Raw genomic sequence first — 19,884 nt, forward strand, 5'->3', positions numbered from 1 at the left:
ACGCTATTTTTTACAAAATTGTATAGACTATTAGTCAATACGTAGACAAATTGGGACTCACCTAATATGAAAAAATAATATTATAAGAAATTAGTCGTTCGGAGGCGGAAATATCCTGACCATACATTTTTTATTAGAATAACTGAATATGTAAACAGAGTTTTGATTTAATGTAAACAATTTTTTTTTTTTCAAATTTTCACTGTATTTACTAAAATTGTGATTTTGCTTTAAGTATGACACTGAGGTAAAAGTTCACTGAGAACGGTATTTTCTCCAACAAAACGTATATGTGTTGTTTACCAAGCGCTTGCAGCTTCAGCACCATGATCTCTGACGTCACGTGAGTTTAAAATGAGGCCGCGCGAGAGGCAGAAACATTCGGCAACAGAGTCGGTTACAGAGGATGAACCGCAGCGCAGCGCTCTGACAACACTAGCCCGAAAAGGCGAACAGTACAGCGAATTTGATCAAATACACTCCTGGACTCTTCTCTCTTCTTAATGTAGTCTGCCAGAAATTACCAACGAGAAAGTGGAGAGTTTAATTCCAGAGACGAAGACTATGGACGAACAGCAAGCAGCGATTTCAGATCAGGGAAAGTAAAACAGACTAAGAAAAGGTATGTATTCTGTATTTCGCTTTTTTAGCCTATAGTACCTGCATTTAAATTGTCTTTAAAATATTGACACACGCACTGTTTTGCTAAATCATATACAAACTGTTAAGTTAACGGGGTGGATATATTGTTGATGTGTTATAGAAACAGTCGTATTTACAAAATGCTTCAGACGACTTTAGAAATATAGTCTTTTGGTAGTATAATTTAAACTGGTCAGTACATAGGACATATAGGCTAGGTTTCATTAATGATATCGTATTTATAATAACCTATACATATATTTTACATTTGTTTTCATTCTGTAAGCTCGCTGCTGAAAGTAAATAAAATGTTTTATAGTGGAAAATTAAGTTATTTGTTTTTCTAACTGATCACTATTCTTCATCACATATGATTTTGGCTCAGTTTGGGCGACAAGATCGATTATGTGAGCTGTCAATTTGGCCAGCCTACATCGCTGCAGTCTATATTTATTTATAAGCGTGGTAGATTTTCCCCTATAGCCAAAGTTGACGTGTCGTATCCAGTCCAGTTCTTCAGTCAGTGTCTTCATTCAGTCGAGCCTTTTCAGGCTTAAATTATTTTAGCTAGGAAATGCTGTAATAAATAAAACTAGCCTAAATGCACGGTCGTATATGTCAATAAAATATGCTAACAGAATATTTTATTAACGTAATATTATTTAATAAACAGTATAACGTAATAATATTACGTTATCAAACCTCTTGTAATGTTTTGATGTCTGTGAAACCTTGTCTTACCACAGTAATTTACAAGGGTTGTAACTGTAACGCTCTCATTGTAAAACATTAACTGGTGTTCATAAAACGAGTTTATGTATGCTAATGAAGAGTGACAAATTCGTCAAGCGTTCATTTAATAGCCGAGTTGCTGTGTTATTTTTCTTTATCATTTGAGACGAGACGACGCACCGGTCGCCCGGGATCGTCTTCCTTCCATTCATTACTTTTGATTTAAAGTTTTGAGGCCACTAGATGGCTCTATCGAGCAATATGACAGCCTTATTGAGATGTTCAGAGCCCTAGTGCATAACCAAACAGATGCAGTCCTGTAAATATAGAAATATAGCCGGTTCAGATGATATAGTGGAGTCATTTTTTATTTCCAGCAGCAATATCAGGGACAATATTCCTTCATACAGACAAGAACAGCTCTATATAAAATATAATTGGTTGGGCCTTCAGTGTTTATTATCATACCTCACTGTGCGCTATTTTGTGGGACATTGTTTGTTTTGCATTTGACAGTGTTTATTTTGTAACTTTATTTCTGAAATGTTTGTCTGAGCTTCCCACATTGTAAGGCAGTTAAATGTTTTGTAGCATCAATACTATTGACTTTCTCAATGCAAACTTACATTATATAGATGACTAGATAAGATGCATATATCTGTTATTGACATGAAAATCCGAAGCTTTTTTTCTAAGTGGGGTCTTGTTGCATGTGCAGCAAATGTGTGCACAGTTTTGTCTGACTCACATTTTTTTCTCCGTCTGTCTGGCATATCTAGGGCTGCATGTTGGTTAGTCGACTTGCCTAGACTGCATTACAGCCATCTGTCAAAAAGTCATAAATGTGCTTTGCCAATACAGTAATGCAGCCTTTGTTTCCAGTCTTGAGCTTTTAGTCTAATTAAACAGCAGTCTTGTTGAGAAGATATTCATTATTTGGCTGCTATTTATTCTGCCCAATTATTCTTTCACGACAAGCTAAAAAAAGCCATTGTTGTGTTTAGTTTTTTCCCCTCGTGCATGAATATATATTTATATATCTTGAGTCATTTCCGGCACTGCGTTTGCTAATAGGTTTAAAAGGTGAAAAGGTGCAAAACTTTGTTTCACCCATTACAATATTTAGTTATTATGTAAATGCAAACACTACTATTTGACCAGAGGCTCATTGATAATACAATACTACCTCAGCAATATCTAAATAAATGATGCACGATTTGCGATTTAGCGCAAATATGAAAATAATGAGAATGTCTGATGATGCTGACTGCTTGTACCTATTACCTCTGGTTCAATATGACCTTGATGTGTTATGTTTTGAGTCCCGGGACGTTGTTGTCAGGCCTAACCTTCTGTGTGACTGAGCATGCATGTGTGAGAGAGGGACAGGAGGCTCAACAACGAGAGACTGAGCGCTGCTTTGTGCAGCACCACTGGCCTGTGAGCTCTGATTCGTCCTGACAGCACTTAATGACAGGGAAGCGGGGCATTTTTGGTTTAATTTTCTGAGCTGGTTTGCAAAGTGAAGCTTGAACCAAGGGCAAGCAAATCTTTGGATCTTTCCCCTGCTATGTCATTGCCTGTAGAGTTACCAGTTTACAGTCTAGTAAACCCTTTCAGCTGGAAATCCTGATGTTTGCTTCAATCAATAGTCTTAATTAGTGCTGATTAATGAAGGAACGCTGGCTGTGCATTGCTAATAGCTGTTTGAATTCCCAAGGACGATGTGTTTCAACTTTTTGCTTTGCCTGGCATTTTTAATTTTGAATCAAATTTAAATTTTATGACGTGCTTTTGTACGTTTCTGAACTATTTAGACCTGATGATTTTCAAATTGCAGATGAGATTTGTTTTAATTGGTTAGGTGCTGGTGAATTGAGGCATAGGAGTAGGTTCAAATTAGCATTCTGTGGTTATACACTGACTCGGATCAATGCAGAAAATGAGCTGCATCCTTTTGTTTTCGTATTCAGATTTGAAAGGCTTGTTTATTTTTATTCAGTCTGGTTAAATGTAATCACAACGACATAAATTTAACATTAGCATCACAAGCTGTTTCAGCTTTATGTCAGTTTCAGCCATTGCATGGAACTTGTTATAGGGGATTTAGATGCTAATATAATCTAGTAGATTTAAGATTCATGGCAAATCCATTAAAGACGGATGTTTTATGTGTGTAAAGGTAATCATCAGTGGTTGGCAAATTGCTATAGAAACTGAATGAAATGTCCTTGTTTTGTTGAGAACCTCTTTAGAGTCTATGCTTAGTTTCCATTTCCTTTGGTACCAGTTTGCATTTTCATGTCAATTTTGTACCTTAATTGTTATGACTGAGACTGACACAAACAGGGATATGGAGTCTTGAATAGATGAAGTGGTGGTTGGATTGTAGAAATATGCATTACAGAAATGTACCGATTGTGGAAGGCTTGAGATGGATTGTTTGTGGCCCTGTGTTTGATTGTACGTGATGTCATAAATTATATAAAATCTTTTTTAGTGTTTTGCTGCTCTTCAGATTTATCTCTTTCTGTCCTAGGGGCTCACTTTACAAGAGCGATTGATGAAGTTACATAGCGCTTTTCCCCAAGAAAATGTTTTGTCTTTGCTAAAACAGAATTTACAACTTTAGTAACATCAGGTTGTTTCATTAACTGTTACTTATTCTGGACTATATTTTTTGTATTAATTTTTAATGATATAAAACAGTCAGTTTGCTGTTAACATTAATTTCTAGAAAATCACATATATTAGTGTTTTAAACTATTTATATTCTTTGGTAATAGGCTTTTAAAGTACCAAGGCTCATGTAAAATTAACAGAAAATAAAACGGCTCATATAATATTTACTTTAAACATTGGATGTTGAACATAATCTGAAGGTTAAGCACATCCTTTCACTTACATTAACATAAAATACAACTTTTGGGCCCCATTTTACCCTATTTGTGAAAAATGCCAAACAAAAAAAAAAGCTCTTTTTAAAATTGAGACTGTAAGAATATGCAGTGTTGGGGGTAATGGATTACAAGTAACGTGAGTTAAGGGGTCGACTAGTAGTCGTTCATTTTATGCATTAGTCAACTATTAGTCACACATTTATTAATAAACCAATAATGGGCCTGTAATTGCCTACATAGCCTAATAAGCGCTCAAGCGCATCGCATGGAAAAAAAGCTTGCCACAAGGCACCGGCAGATATAATAATTATGAATGTGTCAGGGAAAAACAGCAGGGAGATTGCATTAACATTTTAATATTTTATTGATAAACTACTGCTTTCTTTGTTTCTGCTTAATAGATAAAGCCAGTGACACTGACTCGTCATCTTCGCAGTAGATGTGCCTGTATGCATGTTTTAGACAGATTATATAATCTGAGAATATATATCTTTAGATATATTTTTTTAATGTCTGTAATGCAAGTATTCTCAGAGTTCTGTGCTCAAATTCACAGAGACAAAGATGGAAAAATGCGCATTATGTTTGGTTTCATTATTTTACAAAAGCGCAACATTTCTTTGTAATTGTGAGTGCACACAAATAAACCCGTTTTTACAGATTCAATATGTATTACCCTTATCTGTATCTCTTATCCATCACAGACTGCGTGACTTCGCCACTTCCTGTGGAATTAAAAAAAAAAAAAAAAACTAAGCAACTAATTAAAAAAAAACTAAGTGACTAATAGAATTTTGATCAACCAAGCCTCTTCTGGTTGACAAATGGTTAGTCGACTATTAGGGGCAGCCCTAGTAATCAGGTTACTTATTCCAAGCAACTAGTAAAGTAACGCATTACTTTTAAATGAACAAAGAGTTATTTTTTCTAATAAATAAAGCCAATTACTTTGTTTTCCCATTTATTGTCCGAGAACTTTCCTGTTCCCATGCCGAGAGAAATCCAGAGTCAAAAGCGTTGTGTGTGCTGTATAAACATGATGCTAGTGTAGTACTACACTAAATGTGAACATGCATTTACTCATCTCACTTGCACAAAAACAGATTCAGTATTCCTCAAAATTAATAAAAACAGTGAAATGCAAACTCAGAATAGGACATATATCCTTTATGTATTTAACCAATTACTTAATGTAATTAACCAATGTCTTTGCCGCCAACCTTTGATGATCTAATTAAACCATACTAATAAGCAAAAATGCTATAACACAAAACTTCTTTTTTTTCTGCGGAAGTGTTTGCATTTCTGTTTCCTATTTTCTATGCAATCCAGAATGCCTGAGGCTTATTCATTTCACTTTTGGTAAAATGCCAAAAATAGAACTTTTTTACATTATATTATACTTTTTTTTTAGAAGCAAGCAAGCTCAGCTCAGATGAGAAAAAGTAATGGAGAAGTAATGTAATGCATTACTTTCCATAAAGTAACTAAGGGTTTGTTCACACTTGTAGTTCGGTTAGTTTAGTTCATTTTGTTTGGACCAAAAAGGAAAATGATACATTTGGTCCTGGTCCGCTTAGTTTTCACACTGACATTTTTGACAGCGAACCTAAAGATACCTAAAGGCATAGTGATACGTTTACAACCTGATTGGTTGGGTTGAATAACGTACAGTCAAGCCCCAAATTATTAATACCCCTGGCAAATTATGACTTAAAGTTACTTTTATTCAACCAGCAAGTTTTTTTTTATTAGAAATGACACAGACGTCTCCCAGAAGATAATAAGACGATGTACAAGAGAAAAGTATTACTCATCTTTTATTTACATTTGAACAAAAAGTGGCATGTCCAAAATTATTCATACCCTTCTCAATATTCAATAGAAAAGCCTTTATTGGCTATTGCAGCAATCAAACGCTTCCTATAATTGCTGACCAGATTTTTGCATGTCTCCACTGGTATTTTTGCCCTTTCATCTTTAGCGATGAGCTCCAACTCTTTCAGGTTGGAGGGTCTCTTTGCCACCACCCTGATCTTTAGCTCCCTCCACAGATTCTCAATTGGATTTAAGTCAGGACTCTGGCTGGGCCACTGCAAAACGTTAATGTTTTTCTCTGTTAACCATTTATTCACCACTTTTGCTGTGTGTTTTGGGTCGTTGTCGTGCTGAAATATCCACTGGTGCCAAAGGCCAAGTTTCTCTGCAGACTGTCTGATGTTGTTGGTGAAAATTTGGATGTATTGCTCCTTTTTCATGGTGCTGTTTACTACAGTATGAATAGGTTCCCTGGTCCACTGGCTGAAAAACACCCCCAAAACATTAGGTTCCCACCACCATGTTTGACAGTGGGGATGGTGTTCTTAGGGTTTAAGGCTTCTCCTTTTTTATGCCAAACGAAGGCTACATGACTATTTGGAATGGTAACTTTGGATTTTCCCATAGACTGTGACAGTTTGCAAAGGGTATGAATAATTTTTTAAATGCCACTTTTTGTTCAAATGTGTTCAAATAAAAGCTAAGAAATATTTTTTTCCACAATGATGCCTCTTGTACATCGTCTTATTATCTTTTGGGAGATGCCTGTGTCATTTCCGGCCAAAAAAAAACTTGCTGGTTGAATAAAAGTAACTTTAAGTCAGAATTTGCCAGGGGTATGAATAATTTTGGGCTTGACTGTATATTTTGTGACGGAACTCACCGAACATTTTAAATAAAAGGAAAAGGGGTGTTTGATCTAAAGCGACACTACGGGTATATGACAAATGTATCATTTTCCTTTTTGGATGGACCAATTAAACCAAACATGACCAGTGTGAACACACCCTAAGTAACACAAGTAGTTACTTCTATAGGGAGTAATGCAATATTGTAATGTATTCATTTTAAAAGTAACTTTCCCCAACACTGAAAATATATATGTAGGTTTATTATTAAACAGACTGCCTTTGTAAACCATAAAACGATGGCTGAAACAGCAGTCAATTAAAATGAAAATGAATCATTTTCTAAATTTGAATTGGCATATAAAATTACATTCGAGTTGTTCCTCTGTTGGAGTTTCTTATGAAAACAATCATCTCTTTTGTTCTACTTTAACATGGAATGAAATATTTTTTGTTGTAGTATTCAGTATCTAATTTGATTTAAAAAAAAACCCATCTATTTCTAGGTCAAACCTTGTAATAGAGGACTGACAGTTCTTTTACAGTGCATAATATAGTAACACTAGATGCTATGCAGTGGCACTGAAGACAGTGCTCAGTAGCGGAAACCTTCAATGGCATAGTAGGACCTGACCTTTATTGTGCAAATCAAGCTGATTTCTTAATGAGCTGCCCGATAGATGTTATTTTATCCAAAACATACTGAACATTATACACTGAACAAATACCCTGAGGTCATAGTGGGAGCATTAAGAAATGTTAATGAAAAATATAAAGCCATTAGCTGAACCTTCTTGGGTCAGCTTTTGCGCTGTAATTGAAAACCTTGATGTATGATTCTCGTTTCCTCTGATGGCATATACAGATCAAGGACAGCCACAGTTTTCTTGATAGTCTGTATCTTTCCTCATCTTTGTCTCCTGACCTTATTCTGTGTATTTTTTCACTGTGGACTACAATGTTGTTGTCATCGCCTGTCTCTGTATGGCAAATTATATTCTTTCAATTAAGATCTTTGTGTCAGTACTTGGTCTCAGTCTCACAGATGTTTTCTCCACGTTAACTTAGAGGTTAGTGTTTACGTTTCCACTGGGAGGAAAATTCCCAAATCTAATTTGAACGAGGCATGCCAAACATGTCTTTAATTACAGAAAAGTATAGCGATAGAGTGCTTGGTAGGCTTTTATAAGGTGCTATCTGAATGTACAAAAAAGTCCACAGATGAAAAACAAAGTCTTTTTATTAATGACTGGAACATATTTTTTAAATGAAGTGAGGTGGTGGTTGTAATTGTACTTTATGTTACAACATAAAGGCTTCTGTAGGGAACAAAACAGCTCGTATTTGCCTTGTTGACTACTCATTAATAACCAAACAATTCTTTTGTGCTGCATTTGTCCAACAGAACACTTGAAAGAGGAAGATTGTTTAGACAACTCTCTGGGGACTTTTTCTTTGCAAAGACATTAGTGTCAAATAAAGTCAGCTATTCGCAGGGAGACTATGTGTTACATAGAAGTGAGGGATACAAGGGCAAACTAGCTTCTAAATTATCAAGTACTTTATAATTTATAAATAAATGTAACCAGGCAAGACATGAAAAAGATTTTGTTTTGAGGATGTGAAAATGTTCCAGTCCTATGAGTCTAGAGTCTGGTGAATGGAAAATTTGAATAGGGTTTTACAAAAAGTGCATACAAAATGCCAATCACATTTGTGGGCAAGTAAAACTTTTTTTTTTAATAATAAATGAATACTTTTATTCAACCAAGGATGTATTAAAGCAACAGCAAAGACAACTATAATGTGACAAAATATTTAATCAAATAAATGCTGTTCTTTTGAAGTTTGGATCACAGGATTATTGAACAGAGTTATTTTTGCTGCTTTATAGGCCTTGACAATTAAATACACACACTTGTATGTGTCAAAAAATGCATGAGATCCATCTATTCACACTGAGGATAACTAAGGCACTCATATGCAACTAATACAGAAAGTTCAAATGCTCACTGATGCACCAAAAGGAAAAACCATGCATTAAGAGCTGGGGATGAAAACTTTGCCTAAATATATATTTTTTTCATTTAGTACTACCCTTCAGAGGCTACATGAAGATAGTTACATGTTTCCCAGATGACAAAATAAGTTACATTGACCCTGATCTTCAAATTCAAAAAGCTTTCTCCCCCCAGCTCTTAATGCACCGTGTTTCCTTCTGGAGCATCAGTGAGTGTTTGAACCTTCTGTAATAGTTGCATACAAGTCCCTCAGTAGTCCTCCGTGTGAAAAGGTGGATCGCAAAACCATAGTCATTGCTGGAAAGGGTACAAATACATAAAAATGATGGAAAATCAAAGTATTTGTTGGACCTGAAGGATTATTTTGAAGAACAGCAAGCAGTTTAACTGTTTAGGACAAACAAGGGACTCATGAATAACTATCACTAAACAAAAAACACATATGTGGATCATTTAGATACGAACATAGTATTAAGAATAAAGGGAATGTAAACTTTTGAACAGGGTCTTTTTTTTATAAATTCAACAATTATTTTCTCTTGTGGATAATATGTAAACATTTTATGTGAAATATCTTATTCAGGTCAGTACTAAATAAAAATAGCATGCATTTTGTGTGATCCCACTTATTTTGGTAAAATAATTAACATTTTTAATGATTCTGAATAGGGGGTGTAAACTTTTGACCTCAACTGAATGTAGCATTTCTTATTTGTTTGTTCTGCTGTAGTTTTTTGGTCCTATTGCTTGTAATTAGTTTCTTATTCTTATTTAATCACTTACTGTTTAGTTGTCCTCAGTGAGTATGAGTTTTATTTATTTATTTTTGTAATTTAGGCTATTATTAGTTTATTAATTATTAGATATTGACACTGGTGACAAGAATTATGACATTTCAATGGTAGCAAAAATAACTATGTTGTGATATTTATCATTACAGTGGAATAAAATTACTCATATTGTGATATAAGATTTTAGTCATATGTATTCATCAAAGTGTATGAAAAATATATCATGGTCATGGCAAAACTTTTTCATCAAGTTTTTTGAGCACCAAATCAGCATATTAAAATGATTTCTGAATGTAAAATGATTACACTAAAGAGTGGAGTAATGGCTACTGAAAATTGAGCTTTGCCATGACAGGAATAAATTAAATTTTAAACAGTGTTTCACAATATTACTTATTTTCAATATTATATGTTTTTACTATATTTTTGATCAAATGAAGCCTTGGAAAGAGACTTTTTTTTCCCAATAATATTACCAACCCAATCTTTTGAACTGTAGCGTAGTTTTCGTTCAACTAGCAGCCCTAAAAAGTTCCAGTGCTTCCTATGTCTAGCCAATCCCAGGACTAGAGGAAATGACAATACTTAATATGATGAATGCTGAAGATTTCACCAGATTGTAAGGAGACAATTCAGAGTGAAACAATCTTTCATGTCTTACTGCGGTTTTCACTACAGATGGCGAATGATAAGTCACACAATTGTAAGTTCTGGAGGCAACAAGAATAGAATCAAATAAAGATCAGCTGTGAGCATCTTTAAGCAAAGCTAATTAACAAGCACTGATGTGAGCTTATAGCAAGGCTCAATAGAGCTCGTCTCTCTGATGCCAACTCCACACCTCTTAGCTGCGGCTCTGGCGGGTCCTGAATAATGCACTCATCAGGTCTTTTCCCGGCGGTTGTAATGACAAGCAGCTCTCCCTCGAGAATCCACTGACTTTTTACAAATACTGCTGATGGTCCTGCTTACATCTGCCACTTATCTCAATCAGAGCGGTATTACCATAAAGACCAGCGCTCAGAGCCGCACAGCCTCTCTGACTCGCTGTCGTCACCCTGCGGGACGTCATCACAAAGCACGGAAACTAAACCGGCTCTGTTTTGTAATTGAAGTGGATAAGGGTCAACGTTTTTAATGCTGCATATAAATCTTTCCTTATATTGAAAGGTTACATTAATGCAGAATTGAGTAGCTCACAGAAACCAGGCCATCTGCTTGTTGGCTCCACTGAAGCTTTGGAGTTATAGCATCATTTTGGATCTGGATTGAGTTGGTTATTCATTAACATTACAGGCTTTCAGTTACGGCACCCATTATGAGCACTATAGCCCTAGGACTTCATTCAGCCTTTACTGTAAACCAAGAGTGCCCCTGAATTGTATATTATGGGAGTCATAATTTACCATTGCAATCCCAGAGAGTGTGTCCCCCATTAACTTTATGCTTTTTTGCTTCAAGCTATTCCTGCCCCAGCACTCACAATGGAGAGACCTAAACAAGCTCAGTGTACCATGGATCCGTCTTGTATTGTGAGACATCTTAATGGATGTACCGAGGGTGATGCTGGGTCTGTTCCTCGCTGTACTTTGTGTTCTAGTTGGTTTGCTCTTGGTCCTCCATTGACTGTAGCTCTCAGTTACTTTTGAGAGGTTTGTGTACAGCCGTTCTCGTACCACACTGATGGGTAAGCCTGTGTCTGAACTTATCATAATGTTTCTTTCTTTTTTTTACTCAGTGTGCTCTCTACTCAAGTATGGACAGCATGATTGGTAAATTACTATTCTCCGCACAGGCTCCGGGAGTCGTTAGAGTTGAACCTGCAGACGTCTCCATCACTCAGGAGAGAGGACATTAGCCATTCTGCGTGAGCCGCTTCGCTCCACACCCCGCAGGAAGCCTCTTTCTTTATTCTGTTAATATTTTCTCTGTGAAGTGGTAAAAGACTGCACATTGGCTGTTCATTTGACTGGAGTTCTCAAGCAGCGGGACCAGCGTTGAGTTTAATTTCCTCGTCTAAACCCTGCTGGGGCCCCGGGGCGGGATCACCTGGGTGGAAATTGCTTTTGGTGTTTCCTTCTGTCCTGTCCTAGGCCAGACAACTGTGCTCAGGGACATCTCAATTGAACTTGTAACGTAGAACAGCTCACTGTGTTTGATGACATCCAAAGGTCTGAGCAAAAAGGAAAACACTTCTCCATTATTTCTAGAACTGGTGGTGCAACTCTCTTTCTTGAACTTTTAATGAAACAAGAGCTTGTTACAAAGGGCTGCTGCTAGCTGCTTAATATTTCACGTACATTATAATGAGCGTGCCATACACACAACGAATGTGCATTTGCAGCCAATTACATCATCTTTAATGAAAATCTAACATTTGTTCTTACACAGCCAGGGGAGTGCTTTACATTCTTTTCACATGTGAGTCTCCATGTAAAAGCCTGCACAGGACATTTTTGCCTTTATATTTTGATATGCCAGAGGCAGTTGATTCTGAGAAATGACCTACTGTGACCTTTAATGGTATGTAGTGCCATGGGCATTTTCACAGCTTTGTTTTTCTTTCCTGCATTGCAATATGTGTATGTATGGGTGTGAGTTGACATATCCATTCCCTTACCAATCTCCAGAACATATGACAGGGGCATACAAGACAACCTTAAAGGGATAGTCTATCCAAAAACAAACATTCTGTCATCATTTACTCACCTTTGTGTCGTTCCAGACCTGTATAGTCCAACACTGGACCCCACAGACTTTAATTGTATGGAAAACAGAAGAAAAAAGCTAGGTTTGATGAATGATGATAGAACAATTAAATTTTTGAGTGAACTTTTTTTTAAAAGAGATAGTTCACCCAAAAATGAAAATTCGGTCATTAAAGGAGAATTTAGAGATAATTTACTCACCCCCTTGTCATCCAAGATGTTCATGTCCTTCTTTCTTCAGTTGTAAGGAAATTGTGTTTTTTGATGAAAACATTTCAGGATTTCTCTCTATATAGTGGACTTCTATGGTGCCTGCAAGTTTGAACTTCCAAAATGCAGTTTAAATGCAGTTTCAAAGAGCTCTAAACAATCAGGGTCTTGTCTAGTGAATTATATATACTTTTTGCCCTCAAATGCACCTCTGGTCTAGCTCTGTGTGAACTCTGTGTATTCCAGTTCAAGACAGTTAAAGTAGTTAAAAAAAACTCATCTTATTTTCTCCTCCAACCTAAAAATCTTTCTACGTCACTGCAGAGGTACCAACCTAACTGTCTTGAACTGGAATGCACAGAGTTCACACAGAGCTAGACAAGAGGAGCATTTGAGGTCAAAAAGTATATAAATTGTAATTTTTTTTTAGAAAATAACCAATCATTTCTCTAGATAAGACCCTTATTTCTTGGCTGGGATTGTTAAGAGTCCTTTGAGGCTGCATTGAAACTGCAGAGAAATCTTCAAATGTTTTCCCCAAAAAACACAATTTATTTACGACTGAAGAAAGAAACACATGAACATCTTGGATGACAAGTGGGTGAGTAAATTATCTATTAATTTTTGTTTTAGAAGTGATCTTCTCCTTCAAGATATTTTAATGAAATCCAAGAGCTTTCTGACCCTGGATAGATAGCAACGCAACTGAAACATTCAAAGCCCAGAAAGGTAAGGACATCATTAAAATAGTCAATGTGACATCAGTGGTTCACGCACATGTGAAGACTAAGATATTGCTGAATAAATCATTATGTTTGTTTTCTTTGCACACAAAAGGTATTCTCATAGCTTCATAAAATTAGGGTTGAACCACGGATGTCACATGGATTATTTTAAATATGTGCTTTCTGTCTTCTTGGGCCTTGAACGTGTCAGTTGCATTGGGGTCAGAAGGCTGTTGGATTTCATCAAAAATATCTTAATTTGTGTTCTGAAGATGAAGGTTTGGAATGACATGAGGGTGAGAAATTAAGAACAGAATTTTCATTTCTAGATGAACTATCCCTTTTAACCAGTAAAGCATTAGTGTGATCCAATTTTTGAAAGAAATGTCATTCTCTTAAGTTTTGGGAAACATGTACTTCAGAGTCACATTATTATGTATGACTCCACAGAGTCCAGATGCTTTTTTATTGCAGCTTTGTATTGTACTCAAATCCGTGTCTCCCGAGTCAGCGGTCATCAGAAGCACGGTGGGATATTAGATTAGCTTCAATCATGCTGAACAGTCCTGTTTGAATGTCATTTATTCTTTGCACTGTCTTTTACTTTAAACCCAGAGGTACAATTGGATGCCCGTCCCTCCTCCCTGTACCAGTGGGTGTCATGAGCTGTGATGGATCTGTAGTGTTATTGGTGCGATGCACCATGTGCCACTATGTAAAGCTCCTTTGCTTATTCAGCAGCAGGGTCTTTAGCCTGCAATCAATGGCGGCTATAGGCAGGGCTGTGAACATAGAGCTGTTAAAACCACACCTGGGACTTGGAAATGCAGAAGAGCTGCCCTATCAACAACACCTGCCAGTCATATGAATAATTCAGTGATCTCTGACCAGGCCACTTTTACTCCTATCAGTCTCGCTTATGCGAATAGAGGTGGTGATGAGAGCTACTACTATTGGTACCCGTGGATTGTCCCTTCAGCTGTCTTTTTGGAGTTCGCCAAGGAGAACGGATTGAGTGAAAGAGTTACCGGTAAGTTATCTTAAGAGAAAACTTTTTTGGGACTAAATGTAGTTTTTTAACGGGCCACCTCATGGGGTCAAGTGTTCAGATATTAGGGTAGGATTTAATCATTAGCTTTTAAATATCTAACACTTCTGCTTTTGCCGCCACCGCAAATTACTCCTAGACAAGACACATTTACTGTGATTTAATAATTGCACTTTACCTTGAAACATTCTTTGTGAGTTTTTGGCTTTAAACCTATGAGAAAACGTGATTTAATTCACACGAACGCGCACAGTGGCTTACCTTGGGCAGAGCACATTTTAATTATTAATTTTGAACAATATTGTAAATTAATTTTCGAGAGGAATGTCAGAAAGTTCTATCACGTTCATGTAATTAGTGGTGTTGGAATTCACACAGTTGGGCTTTAATTGGCAGTGATTGTGAGGAGCAAGGGCTGCACGGGTTGTTTAATTGGAGCCTGAGTGATGGCGGTAATGGCTCATTTGTTTGCCTGTGTGTGGTGAGGGATCCCTCGTAATGACCTGTGCGGAGGAAGCCGCAGCGTTGGAAGAGGTGCGAGATTAATCGCACTACCTCGCTTTGCGCAAGACTGCAATAATGCTCATCAGATGATTCTTCTCAGATGTTCCTTTCTATGGACTACATTTGCTCCTAATGAATTCTCACATTCTGTGTCACTCAGCCAAGTTCTGAGAAGCAGTTGTGTTAATGCATTCTTGAGTTTGTGCGTGCGTGCATGTGTGTGTGTGTGTGTGTGTGTGTGGTGCACTCTCCTCCAACTACTTTAGGTGTTTTTGTATGACAGTCTATTATTGGCAGAGGTGTCTTCGTGTTTAGTGCTCAAGGACAGTGTTGGGGAACATCACATTTAAAAATGAACAAAATATTGTGTTATTCATAACTAACGTTGTTTTAATAATGCACTGAGGTACTTTCGTGGTATTTTTTTCCCTCATCATCAAGTGCGTGAGACTCTTCAATACACTGAAGAATAAGAAAACATTAATGAATGTGACTTTTGAGTGCATTTTACAGGAAAATACTATTTTAGTTATTCTACCTCAAAATAAATATGCAAATGTTTTCTTTGTAATTCTCTCTGAAATGTACTTGCCGTTTCTGAGTGAAAAATCTTTCAACATAATTGTTTTTAGTGTAAAGTACAGTCGCTATGCTTGACTTGCAAGTATTTTTTTATATTGGTAATAAAAAGTAAATTCATTATTATGGACATATATGTGACCCTGGACCACAAAACTCAATACAAAATAAAATACATTGTAAGGGTAAATGTAATTTATTGATATTCTTTTGTGGCAGAAATCATTAGGATAATAAGTAAAGATCATGTTCCATGAAGACATTTAGTAAATTTCCTACTGTAAATATATCAAAACTTAATTTTTGATTAGTAATATGCATTGCCAAGAACTTCATTTGAACAACTTAAATGGTGATTTTCTCAGTATTTGGATTTTTTTGCACCTTCAGAAATTTGCAAATTGACCCATATGACGTCACATATAACTTTTGACTAGCAGTCAAACGTTTTTGAACAGTAAGATTTAAAATTTTTTCTAAAGTCTTTTCTTCTGCTCACCAAGCCTGCATTTATTTGATCCAAAGTACAGCAAAAACAGTACAATTTTGAAATATTTTTACTATTTAAAATAACTGTTTTCTATTAGAATACATTTTAAAATGTAATTTATTCCTGTGATCAAAGCTAAATTTTCAGCATCATTACTTCAGTCTTTAGTGTCACATGATCCTTCAGAAATCATTCTAATATGCTGATTAGCTGTTCAAGAAACATTTTTTGTTATTAATATCAGTGTTTAAAACAGTCATTTTTTTGTAACACTATACACTATACCATTCAAGCTTGGAGTCAGTATTTTTTTAAAGAAATTAAAACTTTTATTTAGCAAGGATGCTTTAAATTGATCAAAAGTGATGATAAAGACATTTACAATGTTACAAACGATTTCTATTTCAGATAATTGCTGTTCTTCTTAACTTTCTATTCATCAAACAGACCTGAAAACTTCAACTCGTTCAAGCCGTTTTCAGCATAATAATAACAAATGTGACCCTGGACCACAAAACCAGTCATAAGTGTAAATTTGTCGAAATTGAGATTCTTACGTCATCTGAAAGCTGAGTAAATAAGCTTTCCTTTGATATATTGTTTGTTAAAACAGGACAATCTTTGTCTGAGATACAACTATTTGAAAACCTGGAATCTCAGGGTGGAAAAAAATCTAAATATTGAGAAAATCGCCTTAAAAGTTGTCCAAATGTAGTTCTTAGCAATGCATAATACTAATCAAAAATCAAGTTTTTATATATTTATGGTAGAAAATGTACAAAATATCTTCATGGAACATGATCTTTACTTAATATGCTAATGATTTTTGGCATAAAAGAAAAATCGATAATTTTGACCCATACAATGTATTTTTGGCTATTGCTACAAATATACCCGTGCTACTTAAGACTGGTTTTGTGATCCAGGGTCACAAATGTTTCTGAGCAGCCAATCAGCCAATGTGACTGGAGTAATAATGCTAAAAATTCAGCTTTGAAATTAGAGAAATAAATTATATTTTCAAATATAATCAAATCGAAAACAGCTATTTTAAATAGTAAAAATGTCATACTTTGGATCAAATAAATGCAGGCTTGGTGAGCAGAAGAGACTTTTTAAAAAACATTACAAATCTTACTGTTCAACTTTTCACAGCTGTGGCTTAAGTGTATTTTGTACATCACATACACAAATATTACGTTTTTAATAATAGTTACTTTTTTATAATTCTTGTGCACAACCAACAGAAAAAAATCTTGTTACAATTATGTTGCTCTTACCTTTTTTACATTTAATTTAAGTATTAATTTTGAAAATTTAAAAACTAATTTATGTATTTACGACACTTTCTAAAACTACAATTACTTGTAAAATGTAACCCCCCATTGCTGCTCAAGGACTTAAAGGAGGACTTTGCAATGAATTGAGCATGTATATTTAATAGTGTGGGTACAGTAGATGGAGCGAATATGTCACCTCTCCAAAGCCAGGGCACATCAACCTTATTCTTAGTCTTTTAAGTACCCCAATCATACAGCCATATTTCACACACTCATGTCACGATCATAGGTTTTTACTTCCCTGTCGATAGTGCAGCAGCAACAGCGCAGGTTAATAAACCATTAGCTCACAGCTTTGACCTTGACAAAGTCAAAGTTTAGAAGGGAAGCAGTGTAGCAAGCTATTTTTACTCAGTGGATTGTTTCGCATGAATTCATGACGTGCCCAAAAAGTCCAATTTTAAAGATCGGCCTCCAGCTGAGGGACACTATAGATCGCCGCCCTCGTTGGTTATTTTCACTAGACATTTAGATTTAGACTGAATGCGTTTATCTGTCCTGCAAGGACTAAGCCAAAGATGGACAGCTTCGCTTAAATCAAGTTTGAAGCAAATGTGCCGAGGCTGATCTGGGCGTGTATTTTGTGTTCGAAGCTCATTAATAATGATTCACCGAATGTAGGAGAGAGTCACCCGTAGCACGGTTTCGGGAAGCCGAATATTGCCTTTTTTTCTTGCTCTCCACTCTCTTGTCGGCTTCACACACCACTTATCCGAAGACATTTGGGACGGGCTCCTGATCCACGCCGAGCCTCGCGCGTCCTCGGACGCTGACACCAAATAAATGAAGACGCAGAATGGACTTGGATGTTCAGAGTTGGAAGGGCGACGGCTGAGGTGTGAAACCACTGAGCTGTAAAATTGCCCTGGCAGCCATGCTGTTGTTTCAGCATTTCATGGCGAGCCGCTCAGCCTGCTTCCCTACCTCTCCGTATCTTTCCTTTTCACCTTTTTCTCTCCACCCCTCTCCATACCTTGCCCTACTGCGCTCGTGCTGACTTAAGCTCTGGCCCGAGAGTCTGCCGGAACTATAAAGCAACAACCGATCAAGGCACTACAACCAGATCCTAAGAGCTTTAATATTCCACTGTCATTTTCTGTCTGAAGGCTGCACCTGAAAGTGTGAAGGTGTTTCGTATACAAACATAGCGCCGCCTCCTTCGCCGACACGCTGCTAATTTGTTCTAATTTGCTAGATGACATGTACCAGATGCATACGATCCTATTATTATGTGAGAAGTCGCAGGGGAAGTAATTGACTGGGCTGTGGCGAGCTTGTTTGGAGCCTGCTGGGGGTTGGTGAGGAGACAAGGGACCCCTGCCGTCGCCCTCTGACTGGGGCAGCGGGATGCCGTGTCAAGGCTTGTGTGGGTGTAAAGCTTGTGACAATATGAAGACTGGTCAATAACTCATGTGTTATTCATTTTCACCGAATTATCAAACAAGCAAATGCATTTGATTGCAGAAAGGCTGTAATACGACCTTATTGACTTTTTATTCTGCTTAATTAAGCTTTTTTCTGTAGACATTATGAATCATAACTCTGGAACAGCACTGAGTTCAGGAAGAAGGGTCTCAGTCACTTGCTTAAAATAAATCCAATTAAGACTGTAACACTTGGTGTGTTTGACACAAGGTAGGGTGTGCCATACTGAAATAGCAAATGAGCACAAGGTGCATTAACAGGCTGAGAGCTGTTAAATATATCCCTCATTATTGTTGATCTTGTCTGTTTTTTTGCCTTCAAACTTCTTGTTTTCTTCATTAATACTTCAATAATGATTGTAATCATTGCTTTCTTTGTTGTTATGCTCAAGTGAAGTTGTTGATCTGTCTTTACAGTTTATTATTAGCAGTCTTTCATTATAATGCTGTCGCACTGCTGTTTATTAAAAATGGTCAAGTTATTTTTACCACTGGACATTTAAGCTTATGTAGACATTAGCTGCGTTTCCATTACCCCTTAAATTAAGCAAAATGAAATTGCGAATTGAAAACTTCCATATATCGTCAATTGCACAAAAACTCCCATATATCGCAAAAATGTTTTTATGCTGACATGAGGTGGTTTTTCAGGCGATTCAAAAAAGGAATATTTCACAAAAGAGCAATGGAAACATTTTTTTTTTCGCATTTACAGGTCACATTCGATTAAATATAGCCAAAATCCCACAAAAATCCGTTGCCATGACTTATCGCAGAAGGGAAAAATTACGTTTTAGTCGCATAACATTGGTTAATGGAAATGTCGTCATTTTGCAATACTTTTTAATCTACATTTATAAAATACCCAAGTTTTGCGCAAATCTGAAATGGAAACGCCCCTATAGATGCGTTTGACTGTTGCACTCACGTCTCCTGCAGCATCTTATGCATTCTAAAAAATACGGCGCTCAAGTTATAAGAAGTTCATATGCATCTTCTTGCATGTTTTTCCTATTCCAATGCCCATGTCACATCTTTGTCAACACAAGAGCGCATTCTGTGTGACTGGCGCCTAGCGATATGAGCGTGTCACATACAGGGTTG

At 36.5% G+C, this 19,884-nt stretch overlaps 1 protein-coding gene across 1 annotated transcript in view; it reads left to right on the top strand.

Annotated features, from left to right (window-relative positions):
* The first annotated feature begins 407 nt into the window (after positions 1-407).
* LOC141345311 (multiple epidermal growth factor-like domains protein 11) overlaps positions 408-19,884 on the top strand; it is a 54,132-nt gene continuing 34,655 nt past the window's right edge. Inside the window, exon 1 of the mRNA XM_073850178.1 lies at positions 408-622. The gene's annotated coding sequence lies outside the window, so the exon portion shown is untranslated. The remainder of the gene's footprint in view (positions 623-19,884) is intronic.

The sequence above is a fragment of the Garra rufa genome, chromosome 11 (genome assembly GCF_049309525.1).
Source record: "Garra rufa chromosome 11, GarRuf1.0, whole genome shotgun sequence".
NCBI lineage: Eukaryota > Metazoa > Chordata > Actinopteri > Cypriniformes > Cyprinidae > Garra > Garra rufa.